This window comes from Equus caballus, chromosome 23, assembly GCF_041296265.1.
Source record: "Equus caballus isolate H_3958 breed thoroughbred chromosome 23, TB-T2T, whole genome shotgun sequence".
NCBI classification, from domain to species: domain Eukaryota; kingdom Metazoa; phylum Chordata; class Mammalia; order Perissodactyla; family Equidae; genus Equus; species Equus caballus.
Window position 1 is genome coordinate 58,965,738 of NC_091706.1, and position 21,630 is coordinate 58,987,367.

General features: G+C 37.5%; 1 protein-coding gene across 9 annotated transcripts in view; it reads right to left on the minus strand.

Moving 5' to 3' along the window:
- The window catches only part of LINGO2 (leucine rich repeat and Ig domain containing 2), a 1,108,249-nt gene that overhangs the window by 177,505 nt on the left and 909,114 nt on the right, over positions 1-21,630 (minus strand). The window lies entirely within an intron of this gene.

Genomic DNA, 21,630 nt, shown 5'->3' on the forward strand with positions numbered 1-21,630 from the left:
ATTACCATGACCATTTGTTTACTTATAGTATTTTTTCACCCATAAAGAAAAATTGAGCCTGGGTCAAACTACTAAGGCAGTGTTTTTCTACTCAAAATAAAGCTCGCTCCCTTCCCTGTGGGGCCAAGTTTCAATTTGTAAAGCTTATAAATCAAAGGTGAACACATGCTGATCCAAATGTAAAGAAATTCCAGGAAAAAATATGGCATTTTCCATTCTGTATTGTTTGGTGTGTGTTTGGACCCATGCCTATGAGCCGGTTTTATTAATAAAGACACACGAAAGATTGTATATTACTTTCCTGTTATGGGGAAATGAGGCTTTATTCACAGAGTATTGTATTTCTGGGTATCAAAATTACATTCTACCTGTATCAAATCCCTGTGTTTCCGTAATGAAAAGAAAGCCTTTGTGTTCTAATGAATGATACTGTGCAATTTATAATCAAAGGTTATGAATTTCCACTTTGCAGATCCCCTTTACAAACACCTATGGACTTTCAATATGTGTTCCAACTACATTTACAGAGATAATAATCCCGTCCTAAGAATGCCTTAATATTGGCTTACAAGGAAGAACACAATATCAGGTTGGAATGAAGGTCAGTTTTTCTCTAATGACGAAAATTGGAAAACAAACAAACGCTGAACTAGTTTCATTTCTTCCTTTTAGCAGAAGTTTTAGAAATAATTTGGTTTATTTTTCAATCACTGAATCCCTAGCTGTGAGAAGGCAGAAGTGAAAAATACTGGTCTATTGCAACTGCTACCGGATTTTAATTCTCCCTTGTGAATATCCATCAGAAACTCTCATTATTGGTACTTTATTTACTGGTAGGTTATTTATTTTCAGACAAATTCTCTGAAAGCATTAAGATTCATTAAAGAAAAGATAAAAATATGTAAGCCATTGACACGTAATGTTTTCCACTTTTGGGGAAACAAGTTTATCTAGGTAATAAAATCGATTTACAAAAGAATCCAATTGCCTTATACTTACATTTCCAGCAAATTCAACAACTTGGGACATAGCCAGGAGTCAAGAAGTAACTAGAAACAAGGTCTTTGAGAATGTACAGGCTAAGTGAAGGATCAGTCCTGAGGAGCTACGCCTGTCAGAGGTCCCATATGTTCTCACTGAACCCCTCTATTTTCTCTTTGCAGGCAGTCTAACAAGTCATCTTTCCTTATGTCCACTCTTACTTTCTTCTTCAGTCTCTACACGACAGTCAAAATGATGTTTTTAAAACACAAAATTGATTATGCTACTTTCTGCTTGAAACTTTTGCACATAGGATATGTTTACGGAAATGAATTTTTCTGTAAAATCTGCTCCACTGAAATGGCAGAATAAATACAAAATGACAAGCTGTTGATTATACCTGCTTACAATTATGAGGCAAAATCAGCTCTGGATGTGAGGAAATAACAGCACACGGTAGTATGTCCGGATGACTGACCACCACTGTTTTGAATCCCGTGTTTCTAATGAAATGTTCACTAAAATAGAAAAGATCTTTATTGAAACAAGTATCTCAGAAGTTTGGGGATTCTATCCTTGCTTTCTGGTTCTAAAGGGTTTTCCCCATTTCCTCTTCTGTCCCTCTTAACTATACATTGAGGGGAACAATAATATCAGATGTGGTGGCTTTAAAGTACAGAGCATGCTCCCTACACTGGGGACACGGCCAGAAAATGCCACTCCCTTCAACAGAAACTAATAGTCTGTATAATTCAGTGAGAACCACTCCACAGAATGGTTTTTAAATACTCAGTAGATCTGATCATCGTCATTAAAGAACCTACTATGCCCCAGGCAGTGTGTGAGGCATTTTTAAATACGTTCTCTCATTCAGTCACAAAATATCCACACCCATCTTGTCACATAGGCATTTTTATCCTAATTCTGCAAATGGAAGTCAGAGAGGTCTTATTTTTCCAGTGATGATAGCATGTCTCTCAAATCTCACGTAAATCAAAATATAAATTAATGCAGGTTTTTCTGTGACATCATAAAGGAAAAGAATTGCTGACTTGTACTGCATCTACAAAAATGGAGACTAGACAGGTATAATTTATTAGTATTTAGCCAATAATATCCAGAGAAGAGTCACAGCCTCAGGTGGACAAAGAATACCAATTGCTAAAAAATGAAGTCTCTAATGGAGCAAGGAAGAATCTTTGGGCTGCTCAGATACAGTAAAAATGATAATAATGAAACGCTGTTTAATACTGTAACTTACTGAGCACTTGCTATGAATCAAACATTAGACTGTGTTATATGCATTATCTTATTTAAATTTCACAGCTCTAGAAGGCAGGCATTCTCATTTGCATTTTTTAGATACAAAACTGGAGCTCAGATAGCTTAAAGAATTTCTTAGAAGGACAAAAACTTTGAATTAAGGCAATAGTGATTCCAAGTTCTGTGTTCTTTCCTCCTAGCATATGTACCGCCCCACCAATTCTCCAGTTGCCCCATATCCCTGCCCTTGCCATAATCCTGTGCTCACTCTGCACACTCCTGGTTATACATTTGGTTTCCCAAGCACTTGGCCAAGATACTGGCCCAGATAATGAATGTTCAAGCTCTTGGAAGGTGGTCACCCACATTGCAACATTGCAGATAAATGCATTGGGTTTGTTATTTTATTAACCACCTGGAGTAAGCTTAGTTATTGTGACTCTTACTACCCTCAGAGTCTTATTACTCTGGGAACAAATGAAAATATTAAGTTTATGAGAATGAAAAGCTCAGGAACAGAATGACTGCACCCATGTGAACCCCAGCAACTCAGGTTGCCTCTTTTTGAAAATCACAATAGTTTACAAACACAGTGGTTTTCTCACATTCTGCAGACACTTAATGGAAAACTTTCTAATGAAGTGCCCAAGCTCTGGCCAGGTTCATCAACAAGAACTTCCTCAGAGGAGACCTTTATATTAGAAGCAAAAACCTCTGATGTGCCAATGAAAAGTTTTTGGGTAAGAGAAAACATCCTAAAGGAAGGTTAAAGAAAAGAGGGACCTTAAAGTTGGTGAGGGAGTCTGGAAGAAAAGGGAAGCACGCTCCACCTCTCCCCAGCCATTTCCTTCCTCAGCATCTCACATGTCTTTCCTTCAGCTTGTCTCCTCCTTCTCTCTCTCAAAATTGGATTCAAAGCACCTCAGAGCTCAGCGGCGCATGTCTAATAGACAAGGCCAGGGGTGGGAGGGTGGCTTGTATTTGGATATCTCTTGAGGTGAGAGTGAAGGGCCATCCTAGGCAGAGACAAGAGGAGATTGCCCTTCCAATGGCTAGTTCCACTTAGAGCTCCTCTGAAATTCTCACGGGTGCCCCAAGGGTGAGTTTCATAGGGGAAGAATTTGCGTAGTTACAAGACAGCTAAGGAACCATCCTACACAAAGTACATTTTGAGGAGGAATTGGCTAGTTCCAATTTTAACTTTCATTAGTAACGGACCAGCTTGAGAAACATGCCTTTATTTAGACTATTCCTTTTTCCTTTATGTTGCTTGCAAAGTATATTATATTTAATAGAATAGTATACAAATTAATAAAAAGACCAAAGAGAAAAATAAGAGTAGAACAATAAAACAAAGCAAAAAGGAAGTTGCACAGAGACACGTGCATGAGGACAGACTTTAATTGCCAACTTTTCAGACAATTCATCATTTTCATGCTTGACTTGAGAGGATAACAAATTGCTTCATCTATGTATACATGGTGATTGTAAATATTTTCTTATTTTGCTACCCAAATTGTAAATAAGAAAATATTTTGTTTTATGAATTATTTTAAAAAGTGATCTGCACAATGTTTCCCCATAAGTATTATAAACATTTGAGGCGAATCCACAGGGAAAATGCTGAAACTATGTTATGGCATATTTTAAGTGAAAGTTCCTTTAGCTAAAAAAATGTAATTAATTCTTAGTTTCAAACAAGCTTTAATGGGTATATTTGCAGATTTCATTTTTTCTTAGATTGATTTATGAACCATTTTTCTGATGTTAAATTTTGCTGATTTTCATACCTGAACATTAGGAAAAAGCAGATTAGTTTAAAAATACGAATGAAGTTTTAAATTTCTTTATAGTCTTCTGGGATTTCCTGGGATTATTTGGAAGAACAAAATGGCACATTTCCTGCTTTACCTGACTGCTTAGCTAAATCAAGACAATAAGCTTCAGGTAACTAAGAACACTTGCTATAATTGAATATAGTTCCTTTGCCCTCTCTTATAAGGTAATCTATTACTCACAGGTATAGGGTAACTGAGATTTTGTTTTTAAAGGTATGCTTTTTGGTGAGGAAGATTGGCCCTGAGCTAGCATCTGTTGCCAATCTTCCTCCTTCTTTTCTCTCCCCCAAATCCCAGTACATCATTGTATATCCTAGTTGTAAGTCCGTCTAGTTCTTCTAGGGCTGCTGCCATAGCATGGCTTGATGAAAGGTGTGTAGGTCTGCACCCAGGAGCTGAACTGGTGAACCCCAGGCCGCTGAAGCTGAGTGCACAAACTTAACCACTATGCCACCAGGCCGGCCTCTGAGACTTTTTTTTTAACTATAAAAAGATGACAGATGTCTGTTCAACAGAGATAACTGACTGGGAGCTCCACACCCAGACTCATTGAACATGAGATCCTGGTTCATGTGATTGCTGCCATGATATCATGACTGCCCAACTGTCAGTGAACACAGTTCCCTGGGAACGTGTTGCCTTACAAAAGGGAATCTACAGCAACTGTGAAAAGAAATTAGCGACTCTAGAACAGTAAGGTTAATTGGATCATTGTTTAATGTTCTAAGAGGCGGGGAAGATCTGCTGAACTGAGCATGTCAGTATATTGCTTGCACTGACTGGAGTCTGTTGGACTGCAATAGAGATAATCTCCACCTTGTGTGATATCTGGAGAGAGGACTCCGGCTTGCAGTGATTTTCTGTGCAGTGACTTGATACTCTACCAATGTGCATTGTTAACTCATTCATTCTTCTACACCCATTCATTTGTTCACTGAATATTTAATCTTAACTTCTAAAGAGGGGTGAGTTGTTCCTATTTTGTGCATTATTCTATCTTCGGTGCCTAAAACTGTGCCTGGTAAAATCAAACAATAGTTACTGGATGAATGAATGAATAAACTGAGTGTCAGACACCATACCGATTGCTGGCTTTTGGGTCCATATCCCAATTTATTAGCCTCTCCGGTCCACCAGGATTTCATTATCCTCTGATTCCCTTCCTGGTATTTTGGACATCCACATCCCCGAACAGTGGTTGATGTCACTCACTCTTTCAATTTTTATTTCTCCAGTGTTTTCATGTGGGGACTTCTCAAATCAGCCCTGGGCCCCACAAAATCCCACCCAGTGCATCAAAAGTTAGACCAACGTTCCAGCTAAAGGTCAAAAGACATAGAGGGCAGGATTCAGACAATAATATAAACACATAATACTTTTATAGAGTGAAATAATTCTAACAGGCTTTAAGTTGTATAAATATAACTTTGTTCTTATTTATAAAAATTAACGGTCAGTAGGATTTCTCAAGGAAAGTCAGTTGTGCTCTAGGCTTCCAGGACAACTTGCAAAAAACAAAAAACAAAAGAAATAGGCTACAATAAGTAGGAGAAAAAGACAGACGAATTATGCTAAGAATACAATTAAGAAGAAAAGAAATGTTAGCAATGAACTTTAATATTGTTATCCACAGTTATTTTGCCAATTAAAGTAAAAAAGATATAATAAGTGGAACTACAATGATTTTTTTATTGAAAATGAGTGAAAGAAGTACATATTTTAAATAAAAACTCTTTAAAAATTATTTAGTACTAGTGTAAACTAAAAGACACTCTTAGCTTCATTTTTCTTGATAAAAAAATGAGTCAGAAATCGAGTGATCCTTCTAAAGCTAGAAAGAAAATCAATTATTACAATTTCCCACCTACATGTATATTGCAAATTGAGTGAGAAGGATTCATGTATAATAGGAAGCAGCTAGCATAGATTTTTAACTTACATTATCCAGTAGGCTGCAGAATTCAGACATTAATGATCGCATATCTTAGATTCTGTGAGAATATTACCAAATGACACTTCAGAACTTTTCATCACCAGCTATTTTCATCATTTCATTCCATCTCTGTAAAAACTCATTCAACACTTTCTATTTATTTAATAACACTAACAATCCATTTTTCCAGTTAATCATTGACCAGCAAGAAACATTGACAATTTTCCCAAAGTGTCATAAAAAAGTGTTCCTCAAAACACTTTACTAAAAGATGTTAGAATGGCTGTTATCAAAATTGCAAAAGAAAACAAGTGTTAGTGAGGTTCCTCAAAAATTAGAAATAGAGGGGGCTGGCCTGGTGGCACAGTGGTTAAGTTTGCACACTCCACTTTGGCAGCACAGGGGTTCACAGGTTTGGATCCTGGGCACAGACCCACATGCTGTGGCAGCATCCAGTATATAAAAAAAATAGAGGAAGATTGGCACAGATGTTAGCTCAGGACCAATCTTCCTCACCAAAAAAAAAAAATATATATATATATATATATATATATATAAAAAATAGAAGTGCATGTGATCCATCAATATCTGCACCCTCATGTTCACTGCAGCATTATTCACAACAGCCAAGATATGGAGACAACCTAAGTGCCCATCACTGGATGAATGGATAAGGAAAATGTGATTTTATATATAATATATATTAAATAATATAATAATATATATAATATATTATAATATATTATATTATAAATTATACAGAATTATATAATTATTTAAAATACATAAACTTTTATTAAATATAATTAATTTATTATATGATATAATTATTCATTATATATATTTATTTTATATATATAATGTGATTTTACATATAATATAAACTACACACACACACACATTCATACACAGACACACAATGGAATATTATTCAACCTCAAAAAAGATCTTGCCATTTGCAATGACAACTTGGAGGAGATTATGCTAAGTGAAATAGACTAGACACAGAAAGATAAATTCTGCATGATCTCACTTATGTGTGGAATCTAAAAGGTCGAATTCATAAAAGCAGAGTCGAGTGGTGATTGCCAGAGCAAGGGAGGGTGGGGGAAATGGGAATATGTTGGTCAAAGGGCACAAAGTTTCAGTTATGCAAGGTGAATGAGTTCTAAAGATCGAAAGTACACCACAGAGACTTTAGTTAATAATATTGCTTTATATGCTGGAAATTTGCCAAGAGAGTTAGTCTTGTGTTCTTACCACACACACACAAAAGAAACTGTAAATCTGTGTGGTGTTGGATATGTTAGTTAGCTTGATTGTGGTAATTGCTTCACAATGTATATGTATATCAAAACATCACCTTGTATACCTTAAATATGTATAATTTTTATTTGTCAAGTATACCTCAATAAAGTTGGAAAAAAACATGCTCCAACAACAACAACAAAAAATATCCCTAATAGAAAAGTGGGAGTCATATTCTGAGAGATCTAGAAAGAACTGAGTGGTCTGCTGTGAACTCAAGATTTCTTTGGAGTTTTATCTTATCCTAAAAACTCAAGATTGATTGAATTCAAACTCAGTTTGAATAAATTCCATAATATACTCATCCTTTGCCTGCACTCTTTTGGTTACAAATGACAGAAACCAATACTAAACTAATTCAGGCAAAAAGGGAATCTTCACACAAACACAGGAACAGCAAGAATGATTCAGGGGCCATTTCTATTAGGGACTTAAGTCTGTTCCTTTCCCTCTCTTGATGTCTAGACCCTACATCTCATTTCCGCTCTCTGTGACTCCAATAAAGCTTCAACCTTTTAAGCTTTTAAGCTTACTCACATACCTGCTAGTTCCCATAGTTCAGGTCTTCTTTCTTTGACATGAAGGTGATCATCTTTCATGCCAGAGTCTGGTTGAAACATCACAGGAAAAGACTCTGATTCACTTGGCTTGGGGCATATACAGACTAGATCAACCAATCAGAGCTGACGAGGAAGAAATATGGTATACTCTGGAAGGCCTCTCAGCAGCACATGGCTTCCGTGAAGGAATAAGTCTTCCCCCACTGAAGGAAGAAATACTAGTGAGATCAGATAGTCACAATTCTACTACACTAGTTATTTTAATATGAAATTTAACCATTCCTTTACTATGGATTAAAATTTGCATTTCAGGAAGATTTTTTTTTTATTCTGCATTATTTGTATCTCCTTGTGTACTAATCTCTATTCTGGAGGTGGCTCGACAGTGGCAGTCTTAGTAGGGTTCTAAGAGCCCAGCATGTGGCTGTAGAAGTTATTGCTTAAATGGGGCTTAATGTAGATATGCTTGATCCTGCATGTTAGCCCAACAAAAATATGGCATGGCATAGTGACACGGAGATACAGGAGAACATCTTTTTGAGCGTACAGTTAAACACTGGTAAGAATGAAGTGGGGCAAGTGGCTTGTGGGAAGCCAAGTACTGAAACACTCTAAGTAAAGGCTGAGATGGTTGGATTTTACGCTTTTAGCAACAGTGATAAATTAGAAATTTTAAAGCTGGAGAAGGTTAGATTCATATTCGTGTTTTAGAAGACAGCTGTAGCAGGGGTGTGAAAAGTCAATCAGGGGAGCAAGAAACCAAAGGTAGAAATCACTTTATGAGTCTATTATAAATATTCCAGACAAAAGAGTTAGTTACTTCTTGATTTGCGAAACGTTGAAAAGGAGGCATCAATAGAATCTGGAGTTATGTGGGAGTTGAGAAAGAGGGAACAGTCGAAGGTAAGGGAGACTGAGTGTGAGCTCCTGGAGGAACATCACACTCAGGGGTCGATAGTGAGTAGATCCATAATGGTAACCTGAAATTAATGTTATGTATACACAAAGTCTCCCTGTCCTTTTAAAATATCCCATAAAGATACCCAATGGTTGAAAAATTCCCCAAGGACAGAAAATTTTAAATGCAGTCAAAACAGTTGTAGAATTCAGATGGAAAGATATAGGGGAACTGAATCATAAGCCTAAGAGTAATGTGTGATGGTTCCATTTGCTGCTTCTTTCAATGGTTGTTTACTCGTTCTCAAGCTAAAACAAAAATAAATAAATAAATAAAAGAATATATGTTCAGAGATCCACCATTACCAAGACTACAGATCATGATGCCGAGTTACTTTTCCTTCTTTGTGGACTGCAGAGTTGGCCTGATTCAATAATCACCACCACACACATCACATACCTACAGCCTAATTTTCTGCCTAAATGGGCTGCAGCTTGCCTATTTACAATTCACCAGATTTCCCTAAAAGTCTTTTAACAATTGTTTGACTGATTTGACTTCCTGGTATAATCAAGATTGGTTCCATAGCAGCCCAGAATTAGGATATCTTTTGGCCCTGGCTTCTAATATTGATCAAGATGCAAGTATGTAGGTCACCTTGTATTTGGTGAGGTAATGATTGTGCTTATATTTTATTTTATTTTTCTTTTTTCTCCATTTTTTTTTTTTTTTATTTCTGGGAAAGTTTTGCTATGAACTATATCTGTTGCTAATCCTCCTCTCTTTTTTTTTCCTCCCAAAGCCCCAGTACATAGCTGTATATTCTAGTTGTAAGTCCTTCTAGTTCTTGTATGTAAGCCACTGCCACAGCATGGCTACTGACAGATGAGTGGTGTGGTTCCATACCTGGGAACTGAACTAGGGCCACTGAAGAGGAGTGCACCAAACTTTAACTGCTAGGCCATCAGGTCTGGCTCTGCCTATATTTTTTATCTAAAGTCAAAAATGTAAAATTAATCAGAAAATAAACTTTCTCTAAATGTTGGAAATTATTCTTTGCTTAAATGTAATAAAAAATGAAGTTATATTCTACTAGTCATATCATAGATTGGAATTATCACTCTGACATTTTTTAAGAAATGGCTGATATCTATCAATATTGTTCATTTTCATCTGAACTAGAAGTGACTATTTTGACCTCTGTGGGTACTTTACAAACTTATTATTCATGATCTTTTATTCAGCAATTTACTGGATATCTACAGAACACTGACAATCTATAGGCGCTGCACTAGACACTATGGTAAAATATGAGATGATAATGAGAATATTAATAAAATATAATTTTTTAATGTTACTATTTACCAGAAACTAGCCTAAGAATTTTCCACTTATTAACTTTCTTTAAAAATGTTATAAGATAGGGAAACTTTTATAATCTCCATTTTAGAGATGAAAATACAGACACAGAGAGAGATTAAATAATTTGCCCAAGAATATACAGCCAAAAATGTGTATAAGGTGAGATTTGGATCCAGGTTGTCTGTCTCTGGAGCCATTCTATGGTCAAAGATGAAAAATATTGAATTACATTGGAACATTACAGATAAATGTCTTGAGAGTATGAAGAAAGCAGAGGTCACCTTGACATCAGACAATCCAGAAAGTCATCAAGGGAGGTGCCATATGCAATGTGTCTGGACTGCCTTATGCGCTTGAGCTGACTGGTTCACTCCCATACATGTGGCTAGCACCACATCATCAGGGCAAGCTCTTGACATCTTGCCAGTTGGTTCCAGCCCGCAGGCTTTGAACTACTCCTTCAACCCTCTTGCGCGCTCCTGACCAGTTCCACGTCTCTTTTGTTCTCTTTTTCTTGCCTTGTATACTGATGGAGGGCTCCCACTCATCACATCGAATTATTACTATACATTTCTTCCCCACTAATAACTTTGGCTTTTCAGCTTGAGTATGACTCCCACAGGACCCTTGGGAAAGCTTTGCCTCCAGTCACTTGGACTCTTTGATGCAGTGAAGCGCCAACCTCATCTCTGGGCAACTCCTAGGTTGGGCCCTTCTTCCTCCCAGTTGATTTCTTAGACAGAAAAGTAGACACATAGGCCTCTCAGTTTTTCCTTGTTAGCGTTTCTAATTTTGACAGACACTTTAAGTGTAAGCCCAGCCTTCTAAAATAAGGACAAGTGCAGAGTCAAAATTTACAATTACTCTAAAGAACAATGTTTTTTATGGTTCATTGTACATTTGTTCAAACCAGAAGTGGATCAATAGTGTTTTATTGGTCTCTTTCATGCTAAACCTTTGTTAATGGTACACTAAATTGTTACTGTGCTGCACTTCACTGCACAGCCTCTACGACACGCCAGGGTGATCCAGGGCCCGAAGTTTGGCATTAAGGAGCCTGACTGTGGAGGCAGATGAGGTACAAAAAGAATGTGGAATCATTCATTGCTCTCCTTCCACTGCTGACTCCCAGGCATTACACAAAAGATGCCTGGTTCTCTCTGTTTAAACCACATAGTATCTTAACCAAAAATATTCAAAATCTCAAATTCATTATCATGCCATTCCCCATTAATTTTTAAGTTTAAAGGAAGGAGAAACAAATGCAAGAAAATGAATTCTGAAATTAAAAAAAAAATCAATGACCTTGTAAAGCCTGTGGTTTTGCCTGTAATTGTTTTCCTTTTTTTCTTTATTTCTTTTGAACTGGCATTTTTCCCTCCAGAGAAGCTGAAAGAAGCTTCCTTTCAATGACTTTAGTTATTTTCCACCTTTCAATTTACTAAATCTCACTCCAGTAAAGAAATTTCATACTTAATGATTAGAATATTGATCACTAAATTTGCTGGCTCTGAAAACATAATCTATTTTATGTGTCAAAAAGTATATTTTGCTTCAAAATCTTGGTACAATGGGAACACAGAGCAAAGAGAATAGATGATCTAAAAAAAATCAAAAGCAATTCAACCGACTGTTGTTTACAGAACACAAAACCACTGAACACATCAATAGCATACCGCTACCCCGTAGGCATCCCTTACCTGGGTATGACTCATAACAGCATCACCTTTCAAAAACTACTTAGAATTTTCATGTGGGCATGCATTTATTCATTCAACAAATGTCTGCCGATAACCAACTACAAGCAAAACACTACGCCAGGTGCAGGGCATACCAAGATAAAAAAGACACAGCCTTTGTCTACAAGGAGCTTCTAATCAAGAAGGAGAGACAAAATACTTACAAGACATCTGTAGTGGAGCGGAAGAACTTGCTTTCTGGAGTGACATTGTTTGCATTCAACTCCATCTTTGCTACCTACCAGTTCTCTAAGCCTCAGTTTCCTCCATAGAGAAAGGAGGGTTAATGAACGTTCCCATCCCATGTGTTTGATGTTAAGGTTACACGAGATAGGGTGTACAAGTACTTAGTGCAATAAGTGTCTCACAGTCATTAAGAAATACGATTATTGTGCACAACTACTATTTCACGATTCTAAAACAGGTGCATGTGCACTCAGGAAGGTTTGGAAGCCATGGGACATTCACATAAAATGGGTCAGAGGAGGGATGATCTTTTTTGTTTGGTGTTAGAAGGATGCTCAGGAAGACTCTGTGGCATTTATGACAGACAGAAAAGGAAGAATATGATTATAATTTATTGAGATGGGGCAGAGGGCAAAAAAGGGAGAATACAAATTGAATGTAGAAGAAATTTTTTTTAATTTAGAGAATGGAAGAAGTGTCACCTTCTAGGACTGTAAAATTTGAAACAGCATAAATATGTAATGGGTTTTTCTCTAATCAATAGTATTATCAATAATTTTTTCTTATATTTTTTCTCCCAAATTCTAAAGTTGGGTGCTTGTATCCTGGGGAAAAATAGGGTTTTGGAGTCTATCAATCCTGTCTAAATTAAGAACAACTGCTATTTCTCTTCCTCCTACTATTCTGCAGGCCTTTGATTACCTACTCAGGTGTGACTCTTTTGGGGTCTCCACTGAATGCCACAGATGGTCAGTGAGGACGCTCATCTCTGTCCAGCCAGAAGTCAAACTTCCCCAATTCTTTGAGAGTCGGGGAACTGTTAAGAATAAGGATTCCTGGTTGGCTTTTTCCAGCCTGTGGAATCTCAACCTATGTGTATATGGTTATCATTCAGGAAAAGACTCAAGGGAATGTACATGCAGATTCCTGGAGCTTTTTCTCAGTGTAGCTCCTTCCTCTCCAGTTCTTTGTGCTGCAAATTCCAGAACCTCAGCTTCCTCAAGCTCTGATTCCAATCAACTCATCTTCTTAAGAATGTACGACCCTCATGCTCTGCTGAGGATCATTATTTCTGTACCATGTTCTGTAAATTCCTCTAGGCATAAATTCTGGGTGGTCATAGGACTTATCTGGCTTGTTTCCCTTCTCTAAGGGAGCACAGTCATTCTCTGATGGCTGTCTAATTTTTGAAGACAGGTTTGTTAAATATTTGTCCAGTTTTCCGGTTGATAATGGTGAGAGAATAAGTCTAGATCTAGCTTAGTCCATTATGACTGAAGCAGACGTAGCTCAAACTGGCATGCTATGGATTAAAAAGCATCCCAGGAGATTCTAACAGAAAGCCAAGTTTGCAAACAATTAGGGTATGGTAGTCACCTTCTTCCCTCCACACTGGGAAGCTCCTTCACAGGAGTGATGAGGTGGTTTTGCTAGCCAGCATGCCTTCAGCCTTTTTTGGTAACTATTCCCTATTTTCTCCTGGGGGTCATGCTTAACCTACCTCAGCCCCTGAGCATAGCTCTGGCGACAGTGACTTGATTCAGTCATATTTATGCTTGAACTTCTGAGAAAAGATTTCCTTCCTGCCCTCTGGAGGGGAAGCTGGTATGCTGTAGGTTTGAGGAGGGAGTGTCTTGACATCGTTTGTGTCCAGACAAAGGCTAAGCTTAAAGCCAGATATGCTCCCGGAAATTTAAGTTCCATTAGCCAATGAATTTTCTTTCTGCTTAATAGTTTAGATTTTATTTTGCTTGTAAAACAGGAACAGGAAATATGCCTCTTCTCAAGAATCATGAAGTCCTGATACCTATAGTATGACTAAAAACCTTCTAAGCACATCTGAGGTACTGGGAAATAGTAATTGGGAGGCTTCTTTAGAAAAATAACCTAGAAACTAGAAAAAATTGTTACCTTTTCCCTCCAATCTTTAGAGTCAAGTTCTCTAAACTTGAGTACCATCTCCCACCAACACTGTGCATGGGTTCCTTTTACGCCACATCCCCACCAACATTTATTCTCTTGTCTTTTTGATGATAGCCATTGTAACAGGTGTGAGGTGAAAGCTCATTGTGATTTTGATTTGCATTTCCTTGATGATTAGTGATGTTGAGCACCTTGTCATGTACCTGTTGCCCATTTGTACGTCATCTTTGGAAAAATGTCTACTCAGGTCCTTCGCTCATTTTTTAATTGGATTATTTGGGTTTTCTTTGCTACTGAGTTGCATGAGTTACTTATATATTTTGCATATTATGTCATATTCCATATATGGTTTGCAAATATGTTCTCCCATTCCACAGGTTGCCTTTTCACTGTGTCGATTGTTCCTTTTGCTATGTAGAAGCTTTTTAACTTGATGTAGTCCCATTTGTTTATTTTTGCTTTTGTTGTCATATCCAAAAAATAATTACTCAGACCAATGTCAAGGAGCTTTTTCCTTATGTTTTCATGTAGGAGTTCTATGGTTTTAGGTCTTACATTTAAGTCTTTACTCTATTTTGAATTAATTTTCATGAGTGGTCTAAGATAGGGGTCTAGTTTCATTCTTTTGCATGTGAATATCCAGTTCTCCCAACACCATTTATTGAAGACTATCCTTTCCCCATTGAGTTTTCTTGGCTCCTTTGTCAAATATTAGTTGACTATATATGCATGTATATATGTATATATTATGGCTCTTGATTCTATTCCATTGGTCTGTGTGTATGTTTTTATGCCAGCACCATACTGTTTTGATTACTATAGCTTTGTAATATAGTTAGAAATCAGGAAGTGTGATGCCTCCAATTGATACAGCGATTATGGAAAACAGTATGGAGGTCCCTGAAAAAAATTAAAAGTAGAACTACCATATGATCCAGCAATCCCACTTCTGGATATATAACTAAAGGAATTAAAATTGGGATCTCAAAGAAATATCTGCATCCCCAAGTTTATTGGTTCATTGCAGCATTATTTATAATAACCAAGACATAGAAACAACCTAAGTGCCTATCAATGGATGAATAAAGAATGTGGTGTCTATACACACACACACAGAGTGGAACATTATTCAGCCTTAAAATAGAAGGGAATCTTGCTATTTGCAGCAACATGGATGAACCTGGAGGATATTACACGAAGTGAAGTAAGTCAGACAGAGAAAGACAAACACTGTATGATCTTACTTATAAATGAATTTAAGACAGACAAATTCATAGAAACAGAAAATATATTGGTGGCTGCCAAGTGCTGGGAGGTGGGGAAAATGGAGAGATGTTGGTCAAAGGATACAAACTTCCAGTTACAAGAAGAATAAGGGAATAAGTTCTGGAGATGTAGTGTACAGCATGGTGACTTTAGTCAATAATTTTCTATTGTATACTTGAAAGTTGCTAAGAGAGCAGATCTTAAAAATCTCACCATACACACACAAAAGCTAACTATGTGAGATGATGGATATGTTGCCTAACCTTATCGTGGTAATCATTTCACAATATATACATATAACAAATTACCATATTGTATACCTTAAACTTACACAATGTTATATGGCCATTATATCTCCAAAAAACTGGAAAAAATTATTTTAAATTTAAAATAAAATTTTAAAAAAAGAGTATGCATCTCATGTGTTAAGTAGCTTATAATGGGTACTGCCATTGCTTCATTTATTCTTAAGTTGCATTGCTAATAGCCTGCTTTTCAAAAGCACTGACTTGATTCTGAATGGCTATAAATTAGTCTCCAATATGGCCAAGTCACACACCTGCAGAGCCATGTGTATGGAATACACATATAACAATTATTGCTCTGGAGGTGTGTGTAAGTGATTACATGAATGGTTGGGGCCAGGCCTAAAGATTTGTGACACTGAACTGCACTAAAGAAAGCAATCAGAACACACATGGACTGCAGCTGGGACAATATAAATAATCAATAAACAAGTTGTCACCTCCATCTCCACATAGTGAGAGGTGTCCTCACAAGGGACTCTAGAATAACCATGTGTGGTTGTTCCACCCAGAATCCCTTCAGATATCTTATCCTTCACACATTCCTAATCCATTTACAAATGAACCACACATCGGTATCCATGAATTCAATCTTTCACGCCTTCACAGGTAAAGAGACACACCAAAAACCACTTCTCTGACAGACGTATGCACTAAACATTTTGTAAATATTATTTTAGAGTATAAAGAGCTTTATTATTTTCTTTATTTCTAATTTGTATATTTGACCATCCAGCTAACTCTCCGATATAGCTGAGGCAGCAGCACCCAGAACAAAAAAGACCACCTGAGCAAACTCAAGCCGTTATCTATACACTGATTTTTTTCTTTTTTGCTAACATTGAAATAAGCTTCAAGTAAAGCTGGTGAGAGAAGTTTAGGGTCAATTTTTTTTTTTTTGTAGAAAAGATTCCTTATTACTGTATTTTAAGTATAGTAGTCTAAAAGCCAAATGAGCCTTTCAGAAGATAAGACTTCATGGAAGCAAAACAAGAAAAAAATATATTTAATAACAACATGTCAATAAGCACAGGGATTCTAGCTCATTTATTCTTTCAAAACATATTATTCACTAATTTACCCATTTAAAAAATGTTTATCAAGTGCCTATTACGTATTCAGGCGCTATTCTAAATTTTGGTGATATTGCAGTGAATAAAATGGACAAAAGCCCTGTCTTCATGGAGCTTGCAACTTACTAGGCAGACAGATAAGAGGCAAATAAATAAGTACACATAATATGTAGCCCAGGACATAGACTGCATACAGAATGCTTACAAGAACTGAAAAGTGGAATGGGAGCTGGAAGGGAGGGGGGGTAAAAAATGAGTTGTTTTAGTTTATTTTGCTTATTTATTTACTAGATGTAAAAAATAATAGCATGAACTTTGCACCTGTATTTCTTCCTGTCTGGATTACTTTTTCCTCCCAAATATCTGTAAGTCTAGCTCTTTTCTATGCTCTGCTCAAATGTCATCTTTTCAATGGGGTCTTCACTGGTCACCTTATTTAAGATTATACCTCGCTCTTTAGTACTCTCATAAGCACTCCCTATCTTATCTATATCTTCTATATTTTCATTATTTCTTTTGTTCATTATCTCCCTCAGCCCCACAACAGTGGAAGCTCCATGAGGGCAAGAATTACTTTCTGTTGTGTTCACTGCTAAGTCCTCAGGACCTGGAGGAGTTCCAGATACCTACTTGGTATTCAATACTTATTTTAGAATGAATGTTTGGATGAATGAATGAATAAATGAGGCAGCAGAAGATTTGACATATATTTGAGGCACAGAAAGGAGCTTGGTAGGGGTGACCATGATGAACACTGTGACAGTAAATGAACAATGAACAATACACAGTCCTTGCCATCAGCACCTATTTTCTAGTGACGGGAAATAAGTAAACAGACAATCCCAATCAAATGTGATGAGAGTTGTGGGTACTCTGGAAACCCATAGGAGTTTCCGCTTCTGACGTGGAATCAAGGAAGGCTATCTGGAAGGGTTGAAATCTAAGTGAAGACTTGAATGTAGGGACATTCAGGTAAAGAAAGGGAAAGAAATCCTCTTTAGGCAGAGAGAATAGCATGCGCAAAGAATCAGTGACAAGGGAGAGCTTGCCACCCTCTGGGAACTGTAGGTATTTTAGTATAGCTGAAGCTTGCAGGGTCTTTTATGACAGTCTGAAGACACTGGGCTTGATGCAGAGTGCGAGGGAGAGTCACTGAAGGGTTTTACACACGGAGTCACAAGATCATGTCGACGGTGTTGGAGAGAATGATCGGAATGCGGATGTTGGTAACAGTTATCTTGGCATTAGATGATGGCAGTCTAAACCTAGATGGTATATTAAGGATGGAAGGAGGAGAAAAGTTTGGAAAGTCTGGTGACAGTCAGTGCGTGGCATTTCCCAGGACAGAAGCAAGAATATGTAGTTTAGGAAAGAAGGAACAAAAAATCCTTTAATGCCTTCCAGTGGTCAAATATGTTATTTGTAAAGGTAAGATTAACTACCTATAAAAATTCCATAGCTGAACCTTTCTATCTGTTTGCCTTAAAGTACCCACAAATCTGTACTGCTCCTAGAATTATCACTGTTCATGCATGGGGCTTCAAGGCTAAACAGCGGAATTGGGGAAGGACACTGGGTCTGTTGTATCAACCATCTGAAAGCACCAGAATGTCAAAGCATCTTTCCCAGGAGCAAGGCAAGATATCAGGTGTTTGTCTAAGAAGGAAATTGTCTGGAAGAGCAGAAGACATATTCGTGGACCTTTCTTATTATTGTCTTTTCTAAAGCCCTTGTTCCTTTTCTTCCCCTGGCTTCATCCAAGAGCATTGTGTTTCTCCTCAAGACTGGAGTAAACGGACATTGTTGTATTCTGTTCAATCTATAATGCTAACTCTGCCACTTTCATTATCCTTTTTTCTTTCTTCTCTTCAAGTCTTGCTCATACGTCTCACACACGTACATATATATACACACACATAGGCTTATGCATACACATGCACACACACGTATGTCCCACATTTTTATGCCAGAAACACCACCATAATACTGGTGGACTGTCCTCCCTGATTTTGCATCTCCATCATGCAACACAAGTTCTACTCTCAAAAAATGTTGGTGGAATGAATGCATGTAAGTTAGTCATGAAATCAAGAACTGTCTTTCATATTTATAGGAGCATTCATCAAAATAGCTGGAGTTGAAAAGAAAACCAGAATAACCATACCAAGAGGAAGAGAAGAGATGCCACTATTGGATATGTGTCTTAGTCTGCTCAGGCTACCATAGCAAAATATGATAGATTGCGGGACTGAAACAACAGAAATTTACTTTCTTACAATTCTGTAGGCTGGGAAATGTAAGATCAAGATGCAGGCTGATTTGGTTCCTGGTGGGGACTCTCTTCCTGACTTGTATTCAGCTGCCTTCTCTCTGTCCCCTCACATGGGGGAAAAAGAGAGAGAACTCTGGTGTCTCTTCCTTTTCTTACAAGGACACCAGCCCTATCAGATTAGGGCTCTACCCTTAAGACCTCATTTAACTTTTATCACTTCCTCACAGGCCTTTTCTCTAAATATAGCCACACTAGTGGTTAGAGCTCCAACAGATGAATTTTAGGGGGATACAATTCAGTCCCTAGTAATATGCATGCTTACCGAATATTTGACAATGCTTGCACACTCAGTGCTTTCATGTTAAAGTGTTTCTCAGCTTTTGCTTATCCACTACCACCTTTTACAGTATCATGCACTGGAAATGAGGGCACTACCCTAGAGACTAGTGGTTTGTGCTGAGAGAGTCTGCACAATGACCTAGAAAGAGGCTTACTGTTAAGGCCAAATGATCTTCACTTGAATTCTAGATTTGACACTCTCTCTTATGGGCAAGTTATTTGCATTCTCTGAGACTCAGTTTTCTCATATATAAGATGGAGGTAATACATTCTACCATGTTGTGAAGCCTAAATGAGTGACACATAGGAAAATATTTGAGCCACAGAAGATGTGCAACAAGCTTATGGCCTTTAGACTTCTTCATTCAGTCTAGTCACTGGTCTCAGTGACAACCATTATTTCACACCTTATTGGCAGGATTCATAATAATTGGCATTTACTCTGTGCCAGACATTTTACTAGGTAACTTTATGTACACATATTATCTAAATTAACACTCAAAAAAATTCCCACAAAGTAGTTATTACTACTCTCAGGGAACAAAGTCAGCTCTACTGAGATGTGAGAAGGTCCTAGTGGCTCTCCTCAGCCTACTCAGAGGCAGAAAAAAACTAGGAAATGTAAGGCAAGAGGTCCTTCTTGCACGATCTCTTTATTCCTTTTCAAATCTAGCTTTAAAATTCCTGTTCCTTGCAGCAGAATAGATTTAATTAGAGCCACGCTCGAGCAGCGTGCAGGTTGTACCTGGAAGGTCCTTCACCAATGTGAAAACCCCATTAAATTGTGGAGAGTGGTTGTTGCAGGCACCACAGAGGGTGACTGGCTTGGAGGGCACCCAGGAACACGGAAAAGAAAACCTTTAGGGCATGGGCGGAAGTCCCCAAATCCGTGACTAGGATTTGCCTACTATCCAAACATGCATTGAGGCTTTCACTACTCAATAATTTGTTGTCATTTTCCCCCCTCCCAATTCCAACATGATACTGTGACCAAAGAAATGGATCTCTGGATCCCATGAAGCCGTTGTGGCTGAAATACAATAAACACAGCATCTACCACCACTGTAGCAGCTGCTGCTGCTCTCTGCTGCTGCTCCATCTGACATGATTGAGGACTCACCAGGCACTATGCTAAGCACTTTCCATACATTATCTCACTGAGTCCATATATGAACTCTACAAAGTAGGGAGCCTTATTATCTTCATTTTAAACATTTCCACACTGGGGTAATCTTAACCTACATGTTGGATATTTCTGCAATTAAAAACACATTAATCCTTGAATAGTCAATCTGTAATCAAACCCATCAGTTTACATACACAAGAGGAGCTTTGAAGAGAAACTTTCAGGAAGGATAGAGAAAGGAGCTCTGAGTTCCCAGTGCTGAGAATGTATGGTCTGGCTTCAAGTCATTGTCTTTAGCTATGATTTTCTTTTAAAAAAATATTTCTTCCTGAAGTTCTTTCTTCTAGCTCCAACTCCTTTTTTTTGTCTTTGACAGAAATCGTTTGCTTTTTCATCTTCTACAAATGAATGCTAAGGAAAAAAATACTAGTTGAAATATTGCCTATGGGCGATTGCTTATATGCATGCCCAACTCTTCTCTCTTCAGCATTCACAGACTGCAGTAATGGGGCAATGCCAAACTCCAGGAGTCCAGCGTGTGGAATTACAAACTTGTTGAAACTATTCTCTTTGACTCTGGCTATTAGATTCAGCCCATGGGTGCTCAACTGTTTTGAAATTGTGTATTCTGAAGGCTCCAATTCAGCAGAGGCAGTTTGCCCTTCAAAATACTCTCTTTGGTATTTGGTAGTTTTAAAGACAGCTTAAAGATTTCAAGAGTCTTTTTTTTCTATATGAAAATGAGATGCTTTAGGATTACTGGAGCTTATCAGTGAAATAGAGGTGGAAAACAACAATTAAGCATCTAATAATACTCTGCCTAAATCTCTCCTTCATTTTCCACATTTTTTCACCTTCAATTCCAAAAGGAACTGGCAGGTCACTCTTCTCAAAATGCATTTATAACTGCCATTTTCTCTCTTATACTTCAGGACTTGATACAGTGAGGCAGAGAGCTGAACTCTAGGGGAGTGGAAAATTGGAAAGTGAGATTTAACAGGAGAAAAAAAATCAAAGAAAAACTCTTCTTTTTACTGAGGCTTAAAGAGATAGAACCAAATTTCTGGGTTATACATGGAAACTAGGTGACCAAAAGATGAGCAACTCATCTACCACTAGGTAAACGGAAGGTGCATTTCCAAGGGAGAGACTGTCACAAAGGGGACAGGACCACTATCCATCTGAACTTTAGGTGAATATTCTCTATAGAGAAACCATGACGCATCCGTCCAGATCTAGAAATGCCATACAATACAAG